General features: G+C 46.8%; 1 long non-coding RNA gene across 1 annotated transcript; it reads right to left on the bottom strand.

The window, feature by feature from the left end:
- Positions 1-228: 228 nt before the first annotated feature.
- LOC119289802 lies at positions 229-2,941 on the bottom strand. The gene is made up of 6 exons (XR_005141617.1): positions 2,822-2,941; positions 2,503-2,715; positions 2,086-2,354; positions 1,481-1,989; positions 765-1,028; positions 229-663 (listed from the first exon to the last, which is right to left on the bottom strand). It is a non-coding gene; the product is annotated as an uncharacterized LOC119289802 (long non-coding RNA).
- Positions 2,942-10,248: the final 7,307 nt, after the last annotated feature.

Raw genomic sequence — 10,248 nt, 5'->3', positions numbered from 1 at the left:
ACTCCCTGCTTATACACAACTTGGGCAAACCTCCTGCCCTTGGTGTTAAAATTTTGAATTTGTTGTGTTCTCCTCAAAAAATTTACTACTTCCTCCGTCCGAAAATACTTGTCATCAAAATGGATAAAAGGAGATGTATCTAGAACTAAAACGCATCTAAATACATCCCTTTTTATCCATTTGATGACAAGTATTTCCGGACGGAGGGAGTACAATCTACTGCTCCCATTCGCCCACATTTTTTTGATTCGCCCTTCCTTATCAGCACGCACAAGCTAAGTGAAATGTGGATCCTTTGCACCCAGTTTAGTGAAAACCTCCATAGTCTTGCTCACATCATCCTATGCCAGCTCATGGCTTATTTTCCACACAAATTATGGATTATGGAGAGCTCGGTTGGTCAAAAAAACTCCTTATGATGTTGTATTACCTTGGCTAGATTGACATTTTTTTGCTGTAGCTGCTTCACCAAGTCTCGGTTGTAAACGTCGATGTCTTTGTGTGAAGGCAGTGTGTTGTCTCTCCGCAATTAAGAGACAAAGATTGGTTGTGTTCCTCCCGATGCTTTGATATGCACCAACCATTGCCTTCCGATCGCAACAGTCGTATAAGAGCCGGACACTCACAATGGCATGACCGACTGTTCTCAACACCAGCCTTTCCCTGCATAGCACAAACAACATTTACAACTTTAGTTTTGGCCATTGATATCACCACAAACCAGCAGTACAACATGGAGAATTCCGAAATGAAGAAGTACTCACCGCACAGCTGCAAATGATTTCCTGCCTGCATTTTGTCCTCTAAACATTTAGTCTACTTTTCCAATATGTAATACCAAACCCCTTCTCCCAGGAATACAAGTCGTAGAAGTCGTATGCTTCACCTAAAGATCAAAGCTTATCCCCAGTTTCAGTACAATCAGATTCTCCCCTGGATTCTTATCGAACCCGTGAATTGCCTTCTCCTATGCACTTGGGCGATTAGGACAAGGTGTCCTCCTTGACGCGGCCACACCAATCATTACCCTGCATGCATTCCAGAAATGTTTAAATCAGCAGATGCTTACATCAAGCACATGATACTCAAGTCAAAACTTTTGCTATCCTTGTGCATATCGCAGCTCGATGTCAAGGCACAACAAGTACTCAAACTACTACCCAGCTGTGCCATCACCTAGATAAATATTGTTTCAGTTATCATAAGTACACATTGAGTTTGCAGTACAACTTTGCTACACACACCAATCTTCAGGCTTCTACAGAGGTCATTCACTTTTAGATATGTCAAATAATTGTCAAATTGCACCAGCATTGTCTACATATGCCAATGAAAGAACTACTGTCCATAATAATTGCTACTTATCGAGATATATTACTTGTTAAAATGCTCTTCATCACCTGTCATGATTAATTTATTTGAGCACCCTCACAACAATAAAAAATATGCATATACACCCATCACTTCAGGCTTGACTCACTTTTTCCTGAATTTGTAGCACTGAATGCGCATACCGTTGTGTCCAGCCAAGAGCTCTAGGGTTCATCTCGCCTGTAAACAGCTCAGATGCATGTCGCAAATGGCTGCTACCATTCATCCACATCAGACATTTTATTCGGTCTTCCCCATCAGCTTGGACTCGATATGCGAACTGCGGATTGCTGGCACCCAACTCGTTAGATAATTCCATCGGTTTCCTCACATCATCATCCGCTTGTTCACAACCCAAATTCCCGCAGAATGCTCTCAATGATCGCTTAATAAAGGGGACTTTTTCCATTTAACCAAAAAATCTCCTAATTATGTTGTCAACATCTTTGTGTTTGTGGGACGGCCAGTGAACTGTTACCCAACAATTTGGAGACAGTGAATGATTGTGTTTCTCCCTGTGCTTAGCTATTTACAAACCATTGTCCTCTAACCTAAGCAATCGGATCAATGCAGGGCATTCACAATGGCATGATTGTGTATTCTCTAACCCTGCTTCCCCTGCATATCAACAATACATAAATTATAAATCATTTCCTTCACAAACTAGTTCACATTATTTGCTGGTTGAAATTTATTTGCATCATCAAGACTTACCACGCAACCTCAAATAATTTCCTACATGCATTTCGTCCTCTCGACATTTAATCTGTTCTGCCCATATGTTATACCAAAGCCATTTTCCCAAGAGTAAAGATTATAAAATCATAAGCCTCTCAGAACGTATCAAAGCTAGCACCCAGTTTTTGCCTTATCACCTAATCTCCACGCTTGTCGGCGAAGCTCCTTATAGTAGTATCCAAAGCAGTAGCCCTCGACTCGACCGACATGGACTCCTACTTGGAGCCGCTGATCCAATCCTGGCCCTGTTAGCACAACAATACAAGTTATGGAAAACCGCACCCTACATGTCTTAGTTGATCGCATTTGCAAATCAAGTTATGGGAAATCTCTAAGAAATTGCAGCTCCAGCTATACCATCTTACATAACTGAATGAATCTAGGATACATCACCTCTTAACCGGCTGCAGCAAGAACTCCATGTCTTCAATGGTGTCGCCCTCCTACGCAAGCATGCCGCCATCCCAGCTTCTCTTCTGCCCGGAAGAACTGGATAATTGCAACCTCCTGTCCAACTGAAAAGTGAAGTTCCTATCCCCGCAGCCCAGACAGAATATAACATTATGGGCCACGACAAGACCTTGTGTTCTCAACCCCAGCCTTACCCTGCAAAAGTTTTCACAAACTTTCATCAATTACCAACAATGGAAGAATTCCAGAATAGAACCGAATTACCGATCACAAACCAGCAAAAGCAAAATTAGTCACTAACCGAGCACCCACAAACTATCTCTTGCATGCACTTCGTCCTCTCGACATTTAGCCGGCTCTTGCCATAGCGGATGCCAAACCCCTTTTCCCATGAATACAAATTGTAGAAGTCGTATGCCTCGGCCAGAGTCGAAAGTAATGCCAAGAACCGTTGTGATCACATTTTCAGTTGGGTTCTCCGGAAACACCTGACTGCCTTTTCGAACGCACTTACTCGGTTTGGTCACAGTGTTTTGCTTGGGGTGGCAGCACCAATCCTTTGCTTGCAAACACATGCACATACAACATAAATTTTCTGATTGCAGACACCAAACAGCTTGCAAACACAGCCCCATATAGCATGAACTTCCTAATTGCAGAGCGCAATCAGCCTACAAACACAGGCTCGTATAGGATGAATTTTCTAAATGCAAGGAGCAAAACAGACTGCAAACACCACTATATAAATCAGGAATTTTATGACTACAGAAAACAATCAAACTTCAAACACAGACACATATAGTATGAATTCCCAAAATGCAGGGAGCAAACATCCTGCAAGCAGCAGTACATAAATCAGTATTTTTTCTTAACGATGACAACAATCAGCCTGCAAACAGAGGCGTACATAGCCTGAATTTTGTGAATGCAGAGAACAAATCAGCCTTCACACACAGGCACTCCACACAGGCACACACAGCATAAATTTCCTGAATGCAGTACAACAAGCACTCGCTCTAACTGCATGATATATTCACTCATTGGTTTTTTTTCATTTCCTAAATCACTCAATATGTGCTGGGAGGCAAAGTTGCTATTCATGAACCTCTTGTTCCACCCCGGTGCTCGGGGGTTCATCTTCCCCATTGACAGCTCTCACGTCGGCCGCAAGCTCTCCCTTTTGGTCACCACCACCTCCTTCGCCGCTGTGCGCCGTCCGCTGCTATGCCGCGTCGCCCTCCACCTGCGGTACAGCCTCCAAATCCCCCACACCAGAGACATTCACAACCAGGAGCTGGCACCAAGATCTCCCCTACCTCCTCAAGCAGACTGGATCTGAAACTTCAGAGAAAGCCATCCTCTGTATCAGCTAAAACCGAGGGCTCAAAAAGGGAGGCGGCATCGCCGGAAAGGCAAAGATCCACTTACGTGCATCAGAAACTCCATGTTGTCTCGCCGCCGGCGCTCGTCGCCTCTGTGCTGCCACCACCAAGCGAAAAGCAACTGTCCTGGTCCACGGATCAGACGGGGAACGCTGATTCTGTTCCACGGCTCACCTCGCCGCAGACCGACGGCCGTCCAAACTGTCGTCAGATCCATCGACTCTACCCCACGCGAAGGTCCACCACCCTGCGCTGTCACGTACGTATTTCCCAACAGTATTTGACTTTCTAGCGGACTGCATGCGCGAGTATAGAACTATGGCACAGATCGAGAAGCACCAACCAACGCCCTAGATAACGAGCTCCTGTGAGCTCGTGCTCAGTTACTCCACGTCCAGATATAGCGGGCTATTTAAAACCATGGATAAAAGCGACCCCCAAGAAAGCAAGAGAGCAGATAGATTATTCTAACATTAGAAACTGGAAAGAATCATTACGAGTCTACACTTGGCAAAGGCTAACTCAGGCTCCCAGTCACCTACGGTGGATTCGTGGTCAAGGGCGTTTCCGCCGCCATGTGTGATCAGCGCTGCTTCCACCGCAGTGGTCTGGTCTTGGGTCTAGCTTCAGGAGCTGGTCCTTGAATTTCCCAGCCAATTCCTTGAAGGATTGCTTCGTAACATCGAAATAGGTCATGTAATTAGCTACTAGCCAAATATGTACCTTGTAATCTCAACATGAATAATACGAAATACAACAGGCACATAATCCACAGTTTTCGCATGTGTTGTTTCCAGCTAGCTAGAATCAGCAAGAATTGGAAGGTTTGCTAGGCAGCCATCGGCAAGTAGTAGACATGCCGGAGAAATCAGTCTGCCTGCAGTGAGCTAGCCCTGTATGCACCGTTCAATCAGCTTCCATCGATTCTTCAAGTGCGTGGCTGTTTCTTTTGGTGAGGAGTGCATAGATTAGACTCGCAAGGAGTGTCAGTGTAGAGCTAGTGCCAACAGTCAGTTCCCTCTAATATCTCAAGTGGCACCATGCCAACAACGAAATTGTAGATACGATATACCCAGCTAACTTAAGAGGATGTTTGATAAATAAAAGTACCATTCTGGTTCCCGACTAAATATGCAGTGAGGCAAATGGGTGCTTATATATTGAGGCAAGTACCGAAGAAACTTAACATGGAAACAAAATCATGCGGTAAGTATGACACCAAGTTACAAAACCCATGAGCACTAGTACTACTAGCAGGTAGTGCGCAGTGGCACGCCGCGCCACATGGATTTATAAACGATTTGATTTTTTTGTAATATTTGCTAACTCATCCCAGGACTTGATTCATTGCAAAGTAGTTCATACAGGAAAATAATATATACTGCCTACTGGACACAGAATTGTGAACCTCTTGTTCTTTTTTTAGATAAGATGTTGATCGTCCAGCTGGGTTTGTCTTAGTGATGTAGTGGTAAAGAGATGATGCTAGTTCTTATGCTTTTGTTCTTGGTGGTGTGTTCCCTATGTACACAATGTTGAAGTTGCTTTCATTTCATTGAAACTTAGTCAGTCGTTGAATTGATGAATGTCCTAGATCTCGACGGATTGCAAAATATCTTAAAATTAGAGATAGCCTTTTTTAAGAATCCTTGTTTGCCTTGATTTCTCTGACAGAATATAAAGTGGACATGAGAGCTACTCTGTTTTTTTAATAAGGTTGTAAACTTAGATGCATGTATCTTTATTTCTTTTCAAAAAAAGTGTTTCAACTGAAGATTTTTTTTTGCTCGACCACTACAATGGATTCGGTGCAGTAGAGGAGTGGAAGATAAATATTACCGGAAGACAGAAGTCAACAAATCTGTACATTGTTTACTTGCAGAATAAGGTTTAATTAATCAAAACCAACATAAGTTGAGATGGGAGGAAGAAACAATTAGCATGCGAGTCACTTCATATGAAAAACAAATCGAGGTTTGTGTCCTCAGCACATACATGCACGCAATGCCTGAACAGTCTTCTTAGATTAAGAATTTGTAGCATATGCACCCAACTTTAGGTCTGATGGAATTCTAGTACTAATAACTCATCTACTCGTACAAGGAAACCACACACACCAGAGGAGAGGAAAGAAAGATGAAGGGGACCTGTTGCCGGGGCCGAAGTTGGGGAAGACCCAGGGGAGTCGATTAGGATGGAGCGCAGCAGGGCAGCAAGCTATCCAGCACCAACTGCAGGCGTGCCACCTTGGACCATGGGAAGGCCACCACCATGTATCCGCCTTGGAGGCCAGGGACAGAGCCGCAGCCGAGGAAGATTCATGAGGAGACGATGGCACGCGGCTCTCCTGATTCATGGTGTATCCTACACGCACCTCCCGGCCGGCCAGAAGGAGCGGCGACCAGGCGCACCATGGGATCTTGGGTGGAGGCTGGAGGGCAGCATCAGGAGGAGAGATGGGCCTATAGGTGAGGAGTGGTTTGACACATGAGAGAAGAACACATCAATGAGCAACTTATAGGCAAGCAAAGAAGGTCCCAGAACACAAACGTGTGCAAACATGGAACTCCAAACATGCAAAGGTGAACACATGCATGCATGCATGAGCCATGCAATAGCACATGTAAACCAGCCCATACAACATCCCATGCAGCTAATATATTTTTCTCACATGAGACAAAATCAGCCCATGCAGTCAAACCATCTTTCCACATGAGACAAGATAAGCCCATGCACCTTTAGAAGAAACATGCACACTGCAGGAGAGCAACTACTAGAGTGATCAACCACTTCACGAAAGTCACCGTGCACACGTGTCGCTCAATCGGCGGGGGTAAAAAAAATTTCCAAAAAACCCAGAAAAATCGAACCCTTACGGGCCTAGTATTCTTAGTACTTTTGACGGTGCAACGGCTGACTTATTTTTATGTGTTGGGGATAAGACTCATGCCTAGGTGTTGAAGCTCAAAGCCTAGCTCATGTGTCCACTGTTGTATAGCTATCATCGCCCCTGGAGGCACAAAGAAATTATACAAGTCGCTTGTTAAAGATTCTCAGGCTATGCAAGTTGCAACGGCTATTATCGCTACAGTACATAGGATTAAGTTTTACTAGATGGGTACACGTACTAGATTAAGTTAACGGGGGTCGATGAAGGCTTCCGGATAATGGAGCAGGCAGGGCCACCAACAGCAGCTTGATTATGGCGTCGTCAATGCCAGCAGCATGGACAGCAATACGAAGCCTGACCGAACACTGGAAGATTTTCTACCAGACAAACTTGGCGCAATGGCCATTGAGGGCATGTGGATGAAGAGCGAGCCCTCCTGCGAATCGACACCGGTGGTCCTGTGTGCACTAAAGGTAGATTCGGAACACAATGTCTAAGTTTATCAGTTCCTTCTAATATCTTAACATGTACTGTCACGCAATGCAAATTATACTGTCCATATGATGGCTAGATCACCATGATGTTGTTTGGTAGATAAAGGCTAGATAAAAGGAGGGACGCACAACGGAAACATGAATGGATATAGTAAAATATGGGAGGGTATATAGTGAGCCAACAACACCAAAGAAACTTGGCAAGCATGTCGCAAGTATGACACGAAGTAACATGTACAACACATGCGATGTTTTGCCAATGAGTTTGCGAATTAGATTATTATTTTTTCAGTGCAAAAGCCTGTACATGCCCATCACACTATATATGTTTTTTTTATAAAGTGTGGTTTTATTGACACAAAAAGGAGCATCAAAAGTATACAAACATAATAAACACACATCTGACCTCTGCATGGCTAGGATGCACAAACAAAATAAGCCAGCACAGAGCAAAGCCATATAAGACCAAAGCTTTGTGTAGGCGAGAAAATAAATCAACAAAGCAATCAGCTCCATGATCAGCAAATGACAACAATGATCATATTCACACCGACCATCTGATGACATCACACGGACTACAAGGTTCTTCAGCAACAACGCCTTCAGGAAGAAAGCGATGCCCAATGGCCGTTGTCACCGAATCCAGCCACCCAAAGCCAGAAACTAGGTTTTCACCCTGAAAAACGAGTTCGAGTATATCCAAGCAATGCCTTCAACAAGGTAACGATGTAAAAACATCGTCATTGCTTGGATCAGACCTAGGCCTACACCCCGGAGCTCGAGAACAGGTGCTTGAGTAGCACCACCATCGATGTCACGTATGTCAGCATCTATTTTTCGTGATCCCAGCAGCTACATGCTATTTGTGTTCGCCGCCGGTGCATAACGATTCCTCTACGTCAATCTGTTGTCTATAGTTCGCATCTCCCTGCCGAACTCAACCACCGGATCTTAAGAGAAATCCTCATGAAGACCATTCGGTGGCCCTTGCAATCCCCGGCGATTTGTCCATCGTATGCCGGAGTGGTCAACTAGAATGTTGTTGTCCGTTCGGCCACTACGTTAGCAGCCTGCTACAGACTGGACAGGCATTGCACCCACAGACGACATGCACAACCTCACATAAGCCGCGTTAGGCCTGAAGCAAGGGTCAAGGTGTGCCGCACCACATGCACAACCAAACCACAAATGAGCTCGGTCCTACATCTTGCAACAATGGACCGCAGCCAGCCACATCATTATCCGCATGGAGGAGCACACCCACGAGCCTACCAGACTGAGAGTACTTACGCCACTGGCAGATCAAGAAGCCAGATCATAGGAGGGAGGCGCATTGGGGAGGCTGGTTGTGGAGGCCACTGCTGGCAATGGCGAGGAGGACTGATGAAGTAGGAGGACGAAGTTGCTAGCTGTTGAGTGGTTCGGCTGTCACCGAGAGCGACCCCGGAGGTGGCTCAGTTTCCACGAGGTCGCTTCCCGTTTAAATTTTGCATGAAGTTGAGTATTCATGTAGGACAATGACGATTAGTGAAATTAATTGGATGATGTACATCATGCAACCAAAACTGAACCTGTACCCTTTGGGCATGGTTTACCTTTTCTTTGGTGAGCGCCTACTTTACTTTTGTGTGCAATGTCCAAGAGGAGAGAAACCTTTTTCGATTGAAAACAGGAGAAAACCTTTCAAATGTGATTTTGGTTATGCATTCCCTGGCCTATATAGTTGGCGACTACTAGGCGCCGGCGCGCCGGCCCAATAGTTGGGCCGGTCACACCCCAGCCGCCCAACGCAGCACAGCACAACCGTTTGATCTGGCTTCCTCGTCCTTTTCTTCCCCGTCCCTCGCCTTCTTCTTTTTCCCGAGCGACACGGCCGCCCCAGGCCCGCGTTGATTACCCCCGAGCGACCCTGCACCGATTACCACGAGCGGGACGACCGGCCTCCAAGCTCGCCATTGTAACGCCCGGATAATTAGGCTACAGTAAAACTCTTCTAATGATGCCATGTCATCCGTGTTACTGTTGCTAATCAAGTGGTAGTTCAAAATCATTGCAATTCAAAATATGAATTAGTGACAAACACCCTAAGTTTCAAAAGGCAAAGCGAAAATGTTCGGGGGTTGCCAAATATTGCACTGGTAATTATGGTGAAGCAAACACCATTTTATAAAATGCCTAAATGCCCTAAAACTAAATAAAACAGAAAGGGAAATAAATAAAAGAAAGAGATTAAAAAAGAAAAAAAAACAACAAAGGGGGGGGGGAGCCCCCTGGACCAGGCAGCCCAACCCACCCGCACGGCCACCACCCAACCCCCTGGCCCGCAGTCAGCCTGGCCGGCCCAGCCGGCCCAGCCCCCGCACAGCGTCCCTTCCCCTGTTCCCCCGACCCGGGTCGGAACAGGGCGCGTCCCCGCCGAACCCACCTCGCCGGCGACGAGGCGTGGGGATAAGGACGCCGACGCCGCGCCCCCTCGGTCTCCCCTCCCACTCGCCCCCACGCTCGCCCTCGGCCCCCGCGCCTCTCCCTCTCCCCTCCAGATCCATCTCCCCCTCCTTCCCCTCCGTAACCGAGCGCCGCCGTCGCCATGGCTGCGCCATAACCGCGGCCACCGGCCACCCCGCGCCTCGCTTGCACGTCCACGAGACGCGCCGACGACCTCTGCTTCGGCTACGCCTCGCCATCGAGCTCGAGGAGCACCGCAGGCCACGGATTGAGTCGTCTGCTTCCTCGACGGCCGCCGGCGATCCCCTTCCTCCCCGACGAGCTCTGCTGCTCCTAAGCCACCACGGGTCTTTCTTGACCGCTCGGTGAGCTCCACTCCGTCCTCTCCCCCTCTCCTTCTTCGCCTCACGGTGCCCTAGCTAGCTACCGCCGAAGCACCCGACCGCGCCGCCGCCTGCACGCGTCGCCGGCGCCCTTCCGGTGACCAAATGGTCACGGGGCCGAGTCCTTTGTGCTC

Source organism: Triticum dicoccoides, chromosome 4A, assembly GCF_002162155.2.
Source record: "Triticum dicoccoides isolate Atlit2015 ecotype Zavitan chromosome 4A, WEW_v2.0, whole genome shotgun sequence".
Taxonomy (NCBI): domain Eukaryota; kingdom Viridiplantae; phylum Streptophyta; class Magnoliopsida; order Poales; family Poaceae; genus Triticum; species Triticum dicoccoides.
Note: the sequence above shows the minus strand (reverse complement) of the source record. Positions and strands in the feature narration are given on the sequence as shown.